At 32.7% G+C, this 19260-nt stretch overlaps 1 pseudogene across 1 annotated transcript in view; it reads left to right on the top strand.

Moving 5' to 3' along the window:
* LOC143251664 (polyribonucleotide 5'-hydroxyl-kinase Clp1-like) overlaps nucleotides 1–19260 on the top strand; it is an 83015-nt pseudogene that overhangs the window by 63041 nt on the left and 714 nt on the right. Inside the window, exons 6-9 of the transcript XR_013028638.1 lie at nucleotides 6881–6993; nucleotides 12827–12854; nucleotides 18139–18294; nucleotides 18547–18636. The product of XR_013028638.1 is annotated as a polyribonucleotide 5'-hydroxyl-kinase Clp1-like (transcript). The remainder of the gene's footprint in view (nucleotides 1–6880; nucleotides 6994–12826; nucleotides 12855–18138; nucleotides 18295–18546; nucleotides 18637–19260) is intronic.

Consider the following 19260-nt stretch of genomic DNA (forward strand, 5'->3'; position numbering starts at 1 on the left):
GATCACATCTGTGATGAGAGGCTACTTTCTTATAAAGTATATATAGAAGGTCTGGCATGACTGGGTGGTTCGGGGTGCTCAACTTATGATCTGAGGTTTGCAGGTTTAAATTCCTGTCACACCAAACATGCTCACCCTTTCAGACTTGGGAGCATTATAATGTGAAAGTAAATCCCACTATTTGTTGGTGAAAAGAATAGTCCAAGAGTTGGCAGTGGGTGGTGATGACTAGCTGCCTTCTCTCTAGTCTTGCTCTGCCAAATTAGGGACGACTAGCACAGATAGCCCTCATGTAGCTTTGTGCAAAATTCAAAACAAACAAACTATTCTAGAATATTGAGTTGGCATGAGATGGAACACAGGTTTCCAAGTAATGTTAGTTTATGAACAGCCTTGTTAATTAAAGTTTTTGTAGCTTTTAAGACAACAAAAGCAATTCACATACTTTTATAAAAGAATGTGTGTGTGTGTGTGTGTGTGTTTTTCTTATAGCAAAGCCACATCGGGCTATCTGCTCAGCCCACCGAGGGGAATCAAACCCCTGATTTTAGCATTGTAAATCCAGAGACATACCACTGTACTGGCGGGGGGGGCTTATAAAAGAAGGATTACTACTTCAGCAAACTTAACATTTTTTTTTTACTTTACCTCAATTGGCTGTTAGATAATAATTCTAAGTCCTTTTTATATGTATAATAAAAATAAATCTGGTTGGAGAGAAATAAAGCAGTATTTGAGGTGACTCTTAATCTGTTATATTAACACTGGTAATAAACAAGTCTTTCATGTTTTTATAATTGGGATTCAACATACAATTAATTCTAAACCCTAAAGTTTCTCATCCATATTCCCCATTATCCAAATGGTATTTTCTTTTTATCTATAAAGGATGATTTATCAATTATCTGCATTATATTTTAATCTGGCATCTACTCCTTCCAGGTTCTTTTGAGCATTCAAAGACTATGCTCCATTATTTCATGCAAAAGGCTTGTGCTTGAATTATTACTTGGATGATCAGTTGTTATTAACTCTGTCCCAGCAAGCAGGTTTCAAACACACATGGTAGCTCATTTGAGAAGCATCTTGTGTTGAATGGCTTATCAATTTAGAGAAGCCCTTCTTTATTCTTACACAGTACTTCATCTACTTGGAGTGTTTTTGAACTCCTTCTTCATTTAAGCCCATCCTTCCATGGATGTCATTATATCTTTGAATTGTGATCACATGCACACCTTAAAGTCAGAGTTGCATGTCCAATGGAACATTGCTCATGAACCAGAGTATTCCATTACCCATATCTTTCCATTGCTTGAGGTTGATTTTACATTGTGGCTTATCAGAGGCAACACCATGGCAGGTGTTTCTTTTCCATCTCCATGGCCTGAGTTGCACTTTATTACAGATGCTTCTATTTCAGGTTGGGGGAGCAAGTACAGGTTACTGTGACATCTTGAGTTATTAGTTTTCAGCAGAGATGCCATCCACATTAACATCTTAGAGCTTTTTGCTATCCACATTAACATCTTAGAGCTTCTTGCCATCTCTTAGGCTTTGGATAATTTCCTGTACTTAGAATGAAACAAGTTGATCATGATCCATTCCTACAGTTTGATTGTTTTCTCTTACATTAATCAACAAGGTAGCTCCATTCACATATGCATTGTTTTTAAATATTACAATTTCTGTTCTGAGCATAATCATTATCGTATACATTTATTGGTGTGTCATAATGAAGGTTCTTTGAGTCTTGTTATGGATCACTTATCTCACATAGGTAGGATCTTCCCCACTGAGTAGTCTGATTTTCTTTTAATTGTCAATTCCACTCTTTTGGCTTTGGCAGTTTATGCTTTCAGTTTGAATTGGACATACCTCTAGCTGTTTGCCTATCTTCCTGTCTGTTTCCATTCTGTACTTTATCCATTATTCAGTCCACTCCATGTTGTGTCCTTCTGACCACCTCAAATTTAATTTGCAGTTTTTACCCTTCTTCACTTAACACCTCATTTACCACTTTCTTCCCAATCCTCCTTCATAAACCTCAATACCAGTGTATCATTTAATAATTTTCCACACTCTGGCTTCACATGTGCATTTTGACCAGTGACTTGTGAAGCATTTCAGACCATCTGCTTGTGTAGCTTTCTTCGTTTCCCATCCTGTACATTCTTATTCCCTCATGGTATATCAGAGAAAGTGGTGTGTTTTTGAAGTTGGTTTCCACACATTGATTACCTTCTTTTCTTTCCAGATATCCTTCTTGATTCAATTTCATTACCTGGTTGCTCAACATTTGTTTTTCCATAGCTACTAATGTCTAATATTGGGCAACCAAGTTCAATACTTTCTGCTTTTCCTGTTACCGTAGGGTGTTTTTCCTTTTTTTTTTCTTTGCATTTATTATCGATTCTTTGCCTTCTTTGTTGTATTCTGCTTTCAGAAAGTCTTTCTCCTAATTGATGAAGGCTATGCATTTTATCTCTCCTGCAGGGAATCCCCTATCCTTCATATTCAGAAGGACTGTTCTCAGAAAGTCTGTTTTTTGAAAAGAGCTGGATTAACCAATATAAGCCCTCACACAAGTAGTGGTAGGGAGCCCTCTTTCTACTGTGAGCAATAGGATTAGATAGGCTATTTAGTGATGTAACCCTCATCCTACTATCTTCTGTAGGCTGGTTCCTGGGATACCTAGTCTTGAAAAGGAGCTGGTCCAGTCAGTAGATATTTTGGTTAGCTGGGGAACACAATTCTACCATCTCTTAGAAGTAAGTTCCCTGAATTGCTGATTTTGGAAAGGAGAATAACCACCCACCAGAGAAGGACTGTTTGATTATGGATTTGAGTGAACTATCACATGGCATTTACCCTTCCAACTGATACTTGGATATTGAGTTCCCAAAGCACTGGTGCTAATTGTGTATCTGTTCATATGTCCTGATTAGAAAGGTAGAATCAAACACCTTTCCCTTCTATTTCCTTGTCTTGATGTTAAAAGGGTAAAGACTTTTGTCCTATTACAGACAAGACAAATAACACCAGATGCCATCTGGTTTTGGACTGGAGTTGACCAAATTAATTACTGTCCGATGCACCCAAACCCTTCTATATCATAGGTTACATCCAGTGTAACTACAATCATGGTTGTGCTCCCCTTTTTCCACCTGAATTAATGCACATACTTTTTCAATGGATAAAGAGTATACTTGGCATTCTTTGGACACTTTCCAAACTATGTAAATTTTGCACCATTCCTCCACCAGGTCAGTGTGGGATTTCATCCCTTATGTGAGAGGAAGTAAGATACTGTATCAAAGCTAATATTTTCTTACACTGGAAATACATTTTTGATAAATGCTTATCTTTTCCTCCTTTTTCTCTCCACTTGTGATGTTTCTTTTCTGTCTAATCATGAAATTAAGTCTGGGTTCTACAGTAAATAAGAAGCCAACAGCAACAGGAATATGTGATGTACTTCTGTTGGTGGAGAGTTGTTATATTCTTATTTGCATGTTACATTGCAGTTGAGCTATGTTGCAATATGGAATAGGTGTTACAAGATTGGTGGTAAATGAAAAAAAAAATCAATATAGAGGGCAGTACTGAACTAAAAGCTCAGAAATATATTTTCAGCATAGGATATATTAAATTTTGAAAAACATTAAAGTAAAGTAATAGGTTGGCTCAGAAAGGATAAAATTAAAGAAATGCATAAAAAATCTGAGGAATTTAATATGACTGGTCAGTTGAAGAGTTAAAGAATCATATAAGATCAATGAGGTGGTTGAATTGGAAAATAAGGAATTAAAGACACTAGGTATAAAATTATACTGGGTAAAAGTTTGAAAATTAATAAAAGAGAGTTTTGTTAGATAGACTGTAAGAAAAAATGTTAGGCAGGAATTGTGCCTTTGAGGTGATACACGAAAGCTTGCATTTAATATTATAGATGGCTGGACTGTTATTAAATTCTACTTTTTCTTCTTTTAATAATGAAGATTTAAGCAATATTCTTTACCTGAACAATTTCAGGTATGTAAGTAAGAGTGAATAAGATGATTACATTAATGATAAAGCTCCTGGGTCAGGTAATATTTCTCCAATGGTTTTCAAAGATGTTAAGGATTAAATATGTGAGCAAAATTCTGTTATTTTTTTGTCCTTGAATAATGGACAGATTTCAAATAATTGGTTAATGTTATTCATTTTTTAATGGGAGATTATAAAAAATTGTTCCAGCAATTTTAGAGCTATGTTTCTTACATCAGTGGTGAGAAACATGTACAAAGGTGATAAAAGATATTTTGCAAACTCATTTAACACAATTAATTATTATTATTATTATTATTTGGATAGCATGGTTTCAATAGAAGAAAATCTTGCTCTCCAAATCTTTTGATTTTTTTTTCTGCTTATGAAAAATTTGACAAGCTGCCACATAGAGCTGCTTAAGAAAGTTATCTCTATGGCTGTAGAGGATAGGTTGACTTACTGAGTATAAAACTTGTGTACAGAAAAAGCAAAGAGTTGTTATAAATTCATTTCAGTCAAACTGGCGTAATATTACCAGTGGGTACCTCATTGTTCAGTGTTAAGATCGTTGCTGTTTTTAGTTTACATTAATGACATAGATGAAGGAATAGACAATAACTTATTTAAACTTGTTGATAATTTTAAACTGTTGGGTGTTGTTGGCTTGGAGAGGAATGTTGATGCTTTACAAAAAAGATTTGGATTATTAATTTAATGGCAGATAGCTTTTAATTGTATGTTTGTTTGTTTGTTTGTTTTTGGAATTTCGCACAAAGCTACTCGAGGGCTATCTGTGCTAGCCATCCCTAATTTAGCAGTGTAAGACTAGAGGGAAGGCAGCTAGTCATCACCACCCACCGCCAACTCTTGGGCTACTCTTTTACCAACGAATAGTGGGATTGACCGTCACATTATACACCCCCACAGCTGGGAGGGCGAGCATGTTTAGCGCGACGCGGGCGCGAACCCGCGACCCTCGGATTACGAGTCGCACGCCTTACGCGCTCGGCCGTGCCAGGCCACTTTTAATTGTAATAAATGCAAGGTTATGCACATGGAATATCCTAATTTGAATTATGAATATAATAATTGTGACTATACATTACAAGGCTAAAGAGGTTATAATTTCTTTGTAAAGATTACTTAAACCATGTTAGAAATATGGGATTCAGTCTTCGACTTATTACATTAGGAAGAACAATGACCTTTTGGAAAGGACTCAGAGTGCGGCTGCTAGGAATATACCTCAAATGGGAAGACTGTTCAGTGAAAACAGGTTAAGATCTTTGAAATTGTTTTTCCTTCAAAAATGAAAAAGGAGTTAGAAATGATCTGACTGAGGTGTTTAAGATTGTTAAGAAAATTTATTATGTTGATAAATCATCTTTTTGTTATATGTAATAGTGAAAATGGTAATAGTAGGAGACATAAATACAAGTTTTTGCAGAGTAGGAATGATCTTCAACTAAGAGAGTTTTATTTTTCAAACAGAATGGTTGGCCTTTGGAATAAGTTGCCTTCATATGCAGTCAATCTAAGGGAATTTAGGGGAAGGCTAGATGCAAATTGAAATGATAATGGTTCTCTTTGAGTACTTTTTTTTCATTCTAAAGTATAATTTAGTGGATGGGATGGCCTAGAAGGACCAGCAGGTCTTGTTTTATGTATATTTACATAAATTATCTAACAAAGTACATGCACTAGAAGTGTTGTTTCTAAGTTAGTGTTGACAAAATATACTGTGTAGCTGTGTCTTACAGAGAAAACTTGGTATTTGTGAACTTTTGTAAATGCTATTTAACTGTCTATGTTGTATGCTTAGATACAGTTTTATGAATTTTATGATCGAGTATATGGCAGTTTCAAAGTAATTCCAGGTAAAATGCCCCATATTATTATGTTGCTGACTTGTAAATGATAATACATACTTATCTACAATTTTTAAAAACCTCCCATTATAAGAATATTTCTACGATGTTACATCTATAAATGACTCAGTTCATTAATGATAATTAAAGATGTTCATAGTAATAAATTGTGTAGAATACAAACTATGTTTTGTTTGAGGCAAACATTTTGCTGAAAAACTATTATAGCTTTTTGCTTCCATTTTAATTTTGTAATGATACTAATAGATCTTAATGAGAAAAGTTATTCTTTTGTTGAAAGCAGATTTGTCAAATACTTAATAATACACTAATGCTCCACAGCTGATTACACTATGCAACACAAATTTTCTTCCTGAATAGTGTGTGTTATTTCTTAATTGCTTATGTTGTAAAAGTAAAGAAAATGGCCATTATTCCCATCAAACTTTGCTTTTGTAACCTGGATAATGAAATTTAGAAATTAACCTATTTTCTATGTAAAAACGGGGCAAATTTGCATATTTTCAGTTGCTTAAGGTCTGAGTAAAACAACATATGAATCAAGATTTACTTGTATTTATACCAAAGTTACACAAAAATGTTTAAAACTGAGTAGTTTTTCGAAATTTGCGACTGTAATGTAAATCACTTTCACACATCACCCCCCAAATACAGTCTCTCATCATGTTTTCATTATATGCTCCCAGGTCACAAAAGCAAAGTTCAAAGAGAAAAATAGGTCTTTTCCATTTACTTAAGGCATAAGCAATTGGGAAATAACACTTTCTGCCCAGTAACAAGAAAAAGTAAAAAATTTTAGTACATAGTGTTATGTAACAAGAATCTTCTGACTTATTCCTTTTCCAAAGTTCATGTAAGTTCATAACTTTATCAAATAATTCAGTTTGTAAAATAACTGATGGAAAATTTGTTGTTACTTTTGTTGTTTTTTTTTCACTAAATTTGGAACTTTTTTACAGCTCTTGATTGTGGGACCTACAGATGTAGGGAAGAGTACTTTATGTAGGATTCTTCTGAATTATGCTGTTCGTCAAGGAAGGAGACCCATTTTGTAGATTTAGATGTTGGACAGGTATGTAAGCAGTTATATTACATATCCATTTCAGTTTTGTTGAATATTCTTTTTACAGGTAATACTGTGCTATATTCAAGTGAAACTGATTTAACCTTCAAGCAGTGGCATAGATCTGTTTAATAACAAGAGTTTTGATCAAGATGCTAATTACAAGCTAATGCTAAATCTTCTGATCAACTTAATTTTGGTGTTGAGCAGATTAATAAGCCTGAACACAAAATGAAAAATAAAATGCACAATCTTTACAACAAATTTCAAAACAAATACAGTGCACTTTCTTTTATGGAATGAAGAATCATAGTTTTACTAGATGTTCTTACTGTCAATGTTCTTTACAACATGTAATATTGCAGCAGTTTCCTCTCTCTCACATGCAGGAAAGGTATTATGTGCTAGAAAACAACAAAGATAGTTTGAACAAAATCAGCTAGCTTTCAGAACTATATTTTATATGAAACTTGTAACTATACAGATGAAATTCTAAATAAGTGTTATGAACTTATAAGAACATAGATATACAAGTATATTCATATTTCTCAGTTTCTTTTCTTCCATACATATGGCTTTTCCTCAAGCAAACAATGAATTTCAACTTTAAAACCAACATATTTTATTGTCTCATCCCTGAAAACATATTTATACCACACAGATGTCACAACTCAAAGAAAACCATTTATGTCATCAGAAATTTACCATTAAACTACCCTTTCACAAAGAATAAAATGTATAAAACCATTTATCTCAGAAAACTAATTAAATAAGTAAAATGTCCTTGTATAAAGAAATATTTGATTTAAAAAAGTCTTTACAAAGAAGAAAATGCATACTACTAAACTCTTTAATAAATAGGAAAATAACCTTACATTGTAGCAGAAGCTATGTCACTTCAGTGTTGGTGAATAATATGAAAGTAAAGAGAATTCTTTAATAATTCAAAATACAATAAAATATATTGTACAAAGTAAGATAAAATTGAATTTTCAACTTTACTAAATAAAATTAAAAACAAACGTTCTTTCTGCAAATTGTCCAGTATGTAATTGAAACTACAGTAATAGCAGAAAATAAACCTTTGGCAGGTTAATAAACCATTGTACAAAAATAATGCTTAAATAAAGAATGAACACACAAAAAGAAGGAGAAATAGCATATATCAAAATAAACTCTTTACACATTTTACAAGAATATATACAAAGAATTCTTAGGAAACATTAAATAATCTAAATACAAAATAAAAATTATGTGATAAACCTTGTCAGTGAAGCATCTGTGCATTGTATTAAACAAAATAATACATAAAAATTGCATGTTTACATACAACACTGAATAAGTAAGATACTTCAATAATTATAATTCATTCCCTCAAAAATAATTTAGGGATGCATATAATTCATGTACCATTTCATCTAACTTTTAAAAAATTACACTAAACTCCTATTGCACTTCAATAATCTGAATAAAGAAATAAGAACAGAATAGACTGAACATTATTCACTTTTACCCAATAGAAAATGCAAGTTTCCTTTCCCTTTCCATCACTTCAGATTGGTTGTCCAGTCTGGCAGTTTGCTGCAAATAGTTGCTCAAATAGTATCATAGGCTTTGGTTAAATTCCTTTTGTCCACCAACTCAGCTTGCAGAGGGAGGAATTTTTTTTTGTACCATGATAACATAATGTTTAGGAACAACAAGGGACCTATTGGTCCATCTCAGCTGTCCAGTTCTCTAACATAAGAAAAAATCCAGCTCTTATCATTTGTGTATGTGTGTGTGTGTATGTATATATACACATCAAGTTTTTAAACTCACTCAAATTGACTGTCTCCACAACATCTAAAGGCATCCCATTCCATAAGCCAAACATCCTATTTGAAAAATAAAATTGATTTAGCTGAAGACAGCTTCTACCTTGCCTAAATTTATATTTGTGTCTCCTAGTTCCATAATTCTCATTGTTAAGTATCAAAAATGTTGATGCATGATCATTATCAATTCCTTTTACAGTCTTCAACCTTTCAGTCAGATCCACACTAACTCTACTTTTTCAAGAGAAAGCAATTTTAAGGATCTTAATTACTCCTCATATGACAACCACTTCATCCTAGGTACCATTTTAGCAACACTCCTCTGAACCTTTTCAAACAATGCAATGTCTTTCTTATGGTAAGGAGCCCAAGACTGAACACAATACTCCAAACGTGGTTTAACTAGTGATCTATACAATGAAATTATAACTGCTTTAGTATTGTATTCAGTATTTCTGTAGATACGACCTAAAATCCTATTTACCCTACCACTAACAACTGAGCACTGCATGGATGGCTTAAGAGACTGATCAACCATTACACCAGGGTCCTTTTCTTTCATGACACTTTTAAGGTTATTCTCATCCAAATTATACTTATAATAAAAATTATGGTAACCTACATGCAATAACCTGCATTTATTATAAATATAACTCATCTTTTATTTATTTGCCCAATTCACTAAATGGTCTAAATCCTTTTGCAAAACAGCAGCATTCTCTTCACAACTAGCAACACACAAGACCTTGATATTATCAGCAAATTTAAGTAATTTATTGATAATTCATTCATCTATGTCAGTGATGTAAATCAAAAAGAGCAATGATTCTAAGACTGAGCTCTGAGGTACATTACTTGTAACATTAACCCTTTTGCTACAGGTCAGGAGTCAAAAACCATGTCATCTCATTTGTTGACTTGCATTTAAAATTTTATCGAACTACTATTTTATGAATTTATGTTAATAAGTTTGGAATCAAACTGTAGATTATAATTCAAACTTTAATATTGTATAGGAGTTAATTTCTTAATTTAAAGGTAAATATTAAAAAGAACATACCTAAGTATAGAATTTAGTAAGTCACGTGGTGTGTTGAATGCAGCACTGTTCAAAATCAGATGTTTGTGATGTTAAAATGGTAAGTTTATATTTTTGTACAAGTTAGAACTCAAATTACCAGTATGAACATACTAGAATATAACATAAGAACCTCATATCTTTTAATTTCACTGAGATATGGCATATGCTCTAAATCAAGTGCAGTGGATTCATGCACCTCTTTTCATTTTTGAAAATTGTCCCTTATATACTCTTACTACTCTTTTGAAAACTTTAAAACACTTCTTTATATACTGAATCTTTTGTTTTTTGTTTTTTGTTTGTTGACTGTGTAGCATTGATACATTTTTACTTCTATTTCATATTTCAGAAATACATATCACAGCATGTCTTTATTCAATCCTGACAATAAGTGGCTGAACATGTGCAATGTCCAGAACTATTGTGTTAGTACTGATATTCTATCTGGCATATTTCCTATGGCCAATATTTCAATTTGCTATTTTTTTCAATCTTTTTTTTCACACAAATTTGGTCATATTGAATGATTTTATAACCATGCTTGTACTTGTTATAGTTTCCATGCTATAACTTTTAATACACTTGATGAATCATTACAGAATTTGATTGACTTTAGTAAAAATTACATCTTTTGTATACAAGAAATCAGATTTTTTTAATGAAGTATTTTATTAAATATTTGTCCATTGATACAAATAGTATTTCTATATATTGTTATATAACTAATACTAGTCTTGATGCTAAGTAGTTTTCATGTTAAAATTAAAAAATACTTTCATTTGTCTCAAAAGTATCAAATTTTAATTTTATAATCTCTGAAACATTATAAATAAATTTTAGATGTTTTCATTGAGTAAAACTATTTTCTGTGCTCCAACTTCTTGATTTGACACTCATGTAATGACAGTTTTTCACTCATGACAGAAACATTTTTCAATGGAGGAATATCTACAAGGATATTTTTTCATAAGTGTGAGTAATTTCCACTTTAGTATGAAAGAACTTTGTTCATGCTAATGTACCAAATATATTGGGATTGATTTGTGTTTGTCTTTCAGGAAAGGTCATGTCTATGTTATGGTGGCAGTGGAGTCTTTCATATGGCCTAAGCTTTCTTTTGTCTCTGATATATCTCCACCTATGTTTCTCATTTGTAATGGAAAAGATTTTGCTTTTTTCTCCCACTGGCACTTACCTCATCTTAGACCCATGTCTTGACTCTGTCCCTTTTTCTTTATGATTTTGTGACTATATTGTTTCTCAGGTATGTATTTTCTATTATTCTTACCACTAGTTTGAGTACACCTGCCTTGTTCTCCTTCCTGAATTACTTCTTAAGACTAGGCATGACTTTGTGCTGTATTGGGTTTTCTTTGTTCCTAAACTCTGGAGTCTTTCCTTCAGACTTTAGGAGTCAAATTCTCTTTTTTCTGTTTTTCTTCCTCAGGATTTTCTACCTTATTCTTTCACACACTACTCTTTTCTGTTATTTTCCTTCTTTACCCTTCTCTCCATGATAATCCACCATTCCTGTGTGGGGATTTCAACAGATGTTCTTTCTCTTTTTTTTTTTCTTCAGTGGCATGTTTATTATTCTCAGTGTTTACATTTCTTATTTGGTTAATCTTTTGCTAGAGTAGGTTGGGGTATGATGCTGTTGGTACTTAATTGTTTTAGCCTTCCTCATATCTCATATGCTTTATGACTCTTTTTCATCTGTCTTTATGGTTTATTGGTATATTTGTATCTCTGGTCTCATACATTGGGGTTCCACTGCTCATAGACTTCAGTGCTGACAGTCTTGGCAGTGATTATCCCATAGGCTCATGTTCAGTAGGGCCTGTTTCTCTTTGTTTATGGAGCTTTGCTTTCTGTTTTGAGGCCCATTGTCAAGTATTAGGAATTTTATCAGAGAACCCTAACTTTCAATTTTTCTCTTCTCCTCCAGTATCTCATGTGTTCTCATTACTTTACATCCTCCAAGGGATTTTGTTGCTTGCCAACCTTGGCATTGTTCATCCTTAATATTGGATGGATTTCTCATCCTTTTTCAGATTTTTCTTCTCATCTTTTTGTGGTTCCCAGAGAATTGTAAATAAGTGTTAAGTCTTACTTTTTTCATGTCTCAGTTGGTTTCTCTTCCTCATTTTCATTCCCATGGGGAATTTCATACTCTATGGTGGTCTTTTGTCCAAGGTCATGGGATGTCAAAGGTGGAAATTTTGGATGTTTCTTTTCTCATTTGGCTCTGTCTCAGTAAGCCTCCTACAACCACTCTCCTTCTTTCATTATGAGGTGGCATATTTGATCACACCCATTTCATTTCTCATTCAAAAAAGATATTTTTTACAATACATTAACAAACTGAGTATGGAGAAGAAAAATCAGGAAATTATTGGGATGTCCAGATACCTGAAAGTCAAATTGAAACTGGGTGAAATCAAAATACTAATATATTTAATCTTTTTTTTTTAGGAGAGGGGTAAATTTACAAAGATTTAAAAAGGACATGCAACTTGTTGAAACAGTACCTTGGTTTGTCTGGCTTCAAGTTGGTAGTTTCTTATATTTTGCCATAGTACATCAGAATCAAGTATTGTGATCAGTAAATCACTTTTACATATGAAATTACCACAATGGTTTTTGGCTTAGGTAAAATTCTGGGGAACAAGTTGCATACTCCAAATCACAATTGAATTTCAGACTGTTAGTAGGCCTGATAAAATATGATTATTTTTTCACATATCTGACCACATTGTTAGTTTTACACTACATTAAATGAATAGAAGGTTTGCATAATTGTTTTCATATTTGGAACCCCTTTTTTTTTGATATGTCAAACTTATGACCTGTCTGAACTAGTTTTTGTTTAACTTTTTCAAAATTAATTTATTAAGTTATTTTGAGATATGGTACATCAGATTTGTGTCCATTTCTCTTTTAGGGGCAGACTTCTATACCAGGAACTGTGGGTAAGAATATTTCATATGATATACCATCATGCATATAGTTTATCCAGTTATTTTTCTTATTTTGTGTTTATATTTCAGTAAAGAACTAAAGATGTGGTAAAAGTCAGCAAGTAAATGAGTAGCATTATTTGTCGAGTTGGGCTTATCACTTGGTGAATTATGGTAGAAGAAATAAATTGCTTTCCATTAAATGGGCTGGAATTTGTTTTATTTTTACACAACATGATGTTTGGGTAATTGCTACCAAGGAAGGTTATGTAATTATGGACTTTAGTCAGAAATATTAATACTAGGTCAAACTTGCTTCTTCAAATAGTTTTATATTCTATGACCAGGAAATCTCTCTACACCACACTTACAAACAAGTAGTTAAAATTCAGTGACAATAGAGAGAGCATTTATTATATTGTGTAAAAGTGCAATACTTATATCAGAACTTGTGAAAAGTAACTGTGGATCTAGTTAGTGAGACATAGTAGAATCGAACACACCAGTGTTTCTTCAGGGATTATTGGTTCGGAAGAACTCCTGTAGATGTAAGAATAATGATGTAGTGATTAGGGCAATGAATACAACAAACCATGAAATTATAGTAAATTTTGGATGGAACATAGGAAGAATAAAGCTAAATAAATAGTATTTGCAGATTGTTAAATATTAGAAGTAATCACTTTAGAAAAAAAAATATGTAGGAAGTTTGGTATTACTACTCATTTACAGAAAATAAAGCTGTGGAGGTCTTACCATTGATTTGTCTCATAAATTGCATGACTTCTTTGCATTTAAGAATGAAATAGCACGTGCAAAATGCCCCATATAATCAGCCAGCCATTTTTTCTCCAGTGTTCACAAGTACCCAGTATATTGGGAAGTATATCAAATGAAAAACTAAACCAAAAAGAGAAAGGCTCTGGATTATTAAAATATATCTAGATTTGTTCATAGAATATCAAGATACCTTCTCAAGTGAACCTCATGACTTGGTCAGACTCGCATCTTACATGGTTGATACAAAGTTGCAGCACCAATACATCAGTTAGCCAGGCAACAGAAACAGGTTGAGGCATTTAAAGAAATTATAGGTGTGAAAGCTTAAGGAGTAAAAGAACTGAGAACATATAATGAGTAAAGAAAGAAAAAATGTTTTGTTAATCAAACATTCAATTCTAATTTGTTTCACACATTGAATTTATAATATAATGATTGTAATTCTATATTATTGTTGTTAATTATCAAGAGTTTATTGTTAATTATTGAAGTTCAAGTTTAATGTACCTTTGTTTTCTCAACTGGAAGATTGTTGCCTTCCAGTGGCAGAGCAGTATGTGTGTAGACTTGTAACCCTACAAACCAACTTTTGATACCCATGGTAGACAGAGCACAGATATCCCATTGTGCAGCTTTGTGCTTGAACACAAACAAATGACAATTAAGATTGTTCGAGAGACTTCATAAATTCAGGATAGGGCCAGTGTTATAGGCTGTGTTTTCACTTATACATTTTCATTATTTTCTGGAGAAAGTTTGTTGTGATATAATTCGCTGCAGCATCTGGAATTTTCATGATAGTTTATGAAACACTTGGTAAATAAGATTGTGGGACTAATTATTGAATAAGCAAGTGTGTTTGTTTGTTCATGGATAGTTAATCCTGTTTTGTAAATTTTGGGTTTGTGTTTTAAAGAAGTACTAAAGACATAGAAGAAATTAACAACTAAGTGACAAGCATTATTTGGGAAGCAAGGCCTTTTTCTTATTGAACCTCGAGAACTTATTGTAGAGGAAATAAAATCCTATCCTTTTGGTAAAGTGGATTGAGCTTTGCATTATTAGTTATTGAATAATCCAAAAGAATTGACCCAGTGATAGATATTTTACAATATTGTTATGTACTGTTTATAGCTGCAAATGTCTTTAAATGTATGTAATAGAAGCTTTTATATTACTTACACATTAAGTTAATATTTTTTTGTAACTTTTTGTTTTAAAGCTCTTTAAAATTAGTAAAACTTACTTTAAATTTCACAGAAAAGAACTTAGAACTTAGCAGTTAACTCAACTAATCAAAATCAGTATTTCTGATTATTACTGAATTAGCTGATTCCAACAGTCAAACTGAGTAAAATATACTCTTCAAAACAAGAAACGCAAAAGGGATATTTTTTGTTATTTTAAAGAGAAATATATGTAATAACGTTACAAGCTCAGAGTATGTGATGTTACACGTGTTAAGGCACTGATTGTCAGACCAAAATGACAATAAAAGTTGTGTACTTTAAAAACGGAGGAAAACATCGAATTTTTCGCCAAAACGCATGCATGTCCAATAAATTTGTTTGAGAGATCTGCAAGTGAAACGTGCAAAATCCCGATAAAAGTGATGGGTTCTCGGTTTTCATAGCTCAGTGTTAAGCCACCGACACACAATACAGTTACGCCAAGATTGACTGAAGCACAACGCAACAACGCCATTGGTTGCTTGGAAGCAGGCGAATCTTGATCAGATGTTGCCAGAGCTGTGAATGTACACCCAAGCACCATCACAAGGCTATGGAATCGTAACCATCCACGATCTGGCAGACCTCGTGTGACCACGCCCGCACAAGATCGCAACATCCGGTTACGTCACCTTTGGGATAGGACCACCATTGCAACGTCTACTGCCTCAACCATACCAGGGCTGCGTAGGATTTCCGATCAGACCGTACGCAACCGTCTATGAGATGCAAGAATCCGACCTTGACGTCCAGTCAGAGGCGTCACCCCTCACCCAGCAACATCGTCAAGCATGGCTGCAGTGGACTCGGGCACATCAGGAATGGCCTCATCGATGATGGAGGCATGTTTGGTTCAGCGATGAATCACGTTTTATGCTTCGTAGGCAGGATGGAAGGACCCGTGTTTACCGTTGCCGAGGTGAACGTTTTGCAGCAAACTGTGTGCAGGATGTTGACAGATTTGGTGGTGGCAGCATCATGATGTGGGCTGCCATCGCCTACAATGTCAGAACAGACTTTTTGCAGATTCGAGGGAATCTTACGGCTCAACGATACATCGATGAGATTCTTAGGCCCCATGTGCAACCCATCATGGTGAACGCCAACAACGTTTTTCAACATGACAATGCCCGTCCTCACACAACCCGACTCACCACTGTCTTCTTGAGACACCACAACATCAAGGTTCTTCCCTGGCCCTCCAGATCACCAGACTTAAACCCCATAGAACATCTTTGGGACGAGTTGGACCGACGTCTGCGACGGCGACAACCTCAACCGCAGACTCTACCTCAGCTTGCAGCAGCTTTGCAGGCTGAGTGGACAGCCATTCCACAGGATGTGATTTGTCATCTCATCGCTTCCATGGGCAGGAGATGCCAAGCAGTTATTCATGCTCATGGGGGGCATACTCGTTATTGACGTTGAGTGACGTTAAATGTCACCTAGTGAGCATGGACTTCACCTTTGCAGATTTTGGATGTTTAGCAGTGAGTGTGCAAAGTTTCACACATGTCATACAGAACTACCCGGAATAAACTTGTTAACAATTTGTCTCATATTTTGTCTTTTGCATTTCTTTTTTTGAAGAGTATATTACCATCATTATGTTTTACCATTGTTTTCCTTACTACAGTTTGTTCAACTTAATCAAAATTAGTGTTTCCAATTATTACTATTTTTTATTATTCTAGTTAACTAAATCTTATATGAGAATAATTAGTTAGTTGAATCTAATTAATAAATGAGCCTGAGAATTAGTTCATTATCAAATTTAACTAATTGTTCAGTTCTATTAAATCTGTAAACTTTTAGTAGTTGGTTGATGCTCTAAATCATTTTTTAGAAGCTTGTGATTAGAATATAGTGTATTTTGTATATTTACTAAATAGTCTCTTTGGAACTGCAAAGAATTGAGAGTAGTGATCATGTTTGATTTTAGAGTCAGGTGAAAAGAACACTTCTAGTTCAAAAATATGATTCAGTTTTGCTTATTGTTTTAATGAAATAATGTAATTTGTGCTTCTACTATTTTGTGTGTATTATTTTTTAAATCAGTGTTTGTTTTAAACTACTTTATACTATTTTTAGGTATCTTTGGGGATTTCATTTTACTATTATGTTGATAATTTAACACTGATTTTTTTTTTTTTAGTTTTCTCTTTTAATACAGTGATGCATATACTGTATATTCTCTACCCTTTCAATTTCTCTGATGGAATTAATAATAGGTAGAAGAAATGGTTCTATTTATGACAAAGCTTTGTTAGAGCAGCCAACATTTTGTATTGAAATTATAAAAACAAACCACTGATTGATAAAATGTATTCTTTTTTTTGCACATTAATATTCCAAGGCAGTGTAGTTATAAAAGTAACTACAGTTCAATTACGATACATAAAGATATTATTTGCTTACATATTTGATTAATCTGTTCATAGTAGATATATCTAAATAAATTATTTACTGTTCTGGTATCACTGTACAAAAAAAGATAGATTTACATTTAATCAGCAACAAAAAACAAAAAATTGTTTTTAAAATATATTTTTTTACCTGTTATTGTAAAAGTAACTAAATTATAAAAATATTATGTTAGATTAGTTTAGATAATGAAAAATAATATTAGTTATGCATGCATCCATATGGAAAGTGTTAAATCTCATGAGCATAGTGCATTGGAAAAGTAGAGATGTTAATGCAAACTATATAATTATTTTCAATGTTTATTGAACAAAATATATTTCATTTTGTTTTGGTTTTTTTAATTCGTATTTGTCAATTAAACCAAAAATTAGCATCAATAAATAGAATTAATAGAATGTTATTCAATTTTATTTTCTATGAGGTATAAATGAAGAATGATGTTACTATGTCTTTGTCACTTTGTTGCATACACATCATTAATAATATAGTTTAAATATATATTTCCAAGAATTCTAATTTTCCTCAGATAAATCATTTAGCCAGCCCATTGATTGTTAAGGACTTAAAATATTTTAGTGTGAAAGAAAGAGCCATAGGGATACTTTTGTTAGAGGTGTTAACATTGTATATGGTGATGAACAGGATTATTTTTTTATTTGGATATGTGTCTTTTTTTTGTGTGGATTGCAATGTGCAGCCTAATAAATTACTTCAAATCTAACTCTTGAATACTCCTAGGTAGGTATTGAAGATAAGTGCTGTATAATCAGTAATATTAAATAATTAAATGTGTGTGATGAAGGCTAGAGAGTTTTGATTAATCTTTGTCTTTTTTTTTCTTTTTTGCTGTTGCTATCTAGGAGCTCTTTTAGTAGAAAGACCAGCAGATGTTGAGGAAGGATTCTCTCAACAAGCTCCTTTGGTTTATCATTATGGTCATAAAAGTCCAGGGAACAACATTACGCTATACAATATGTTAGTTTCCAGAATAGCTGAAGTTATCAGTCTACAGCAGAGTAATAAAAAAAGGTTTCTTTCTCTTTTTTATTCTTTCAGACCCTTCTTTTTTTAATTGAAGAAATAAATGTGTTCAGAATGTAGAAATGTTTTTCATTACAAGGAAAGTCATCAAATTAACTATTCAGTATGTACACTTACCTTTGTTTGCATAAGTGTGTTTATTATTGTAAAATAAGTTTTAGTTTAATATTTTTAAAGTGATGAATTATTATAACAGGATATCTAACAATTTGTTGATTTCATTACAGCAAGTGTTAGTGGTGTTATCATCAATACATGTGGATGGGTGAAGAATGAAGGTTACCAAGCTATAACACATACAGCACTTGCTTTTGAAGGTATGTAGAGATTCTTGAAAAATTACTTGAAATATAAAACAATTTACAGATTTTACAGTAAGTAAAATTAGTTTTTTTTAGAAGAGGTATGATGTATCGATCTCTGGTGTTATCGTCAAGTACACTAATTTTTACAATAGAGAACAATTTAGTATTTAAATCAAGATTCAAAATCCTGTAAGGTAATTTAATTCTAGAATTGTTTGTAGCTACTTAGTTTTGTAAATATCAATTTGGATTAATTTCACAAATTATTTATGTATCACTACACAAAAAAACAATACAAAGAGAAATTTAAAAAAACAACTGAAATGTTTTATGCAAAATATTTGCATAAGCTTAGGGGAATTAGTAATCCAAGATATACAGAGATGACCCTGGGTATTTGTTAATTGTAGGATTGTTTGATTTTATTAATAAAGCTTCTCATATTTAGTGTCAGGCTCATGTTTTAGTACCATGACTTTCTGTTTAGAAAAATTATATTTGTTCTTACTCATACCCTAATGTTCTTGAGAAGAGGGTTTCTGGTGTACTTGTAATCTTATCTTCTAGTTGTGTCCTGTTTCTCCAAAATATATTAAATGATATGTCTGAGTTTACTTAGTCAAATACTGATCTTAA

Source organism: Tachypleus tridentatus, chromosome 6 (assembly GCF_004210375.1).
Source record: "Tachypleus tridentatus isolate NWPU-2018 chromosome 6, ASM421037v1, whole genome shotgun sequence".
Classification (NCBI taxonomy): domain Eukaryota; kingdom Metazoa; phylum Arthropoda; class Merostomata; order Xiphosura; family Limulidae; genus Tachypleus; species Tachypleus tridentatus.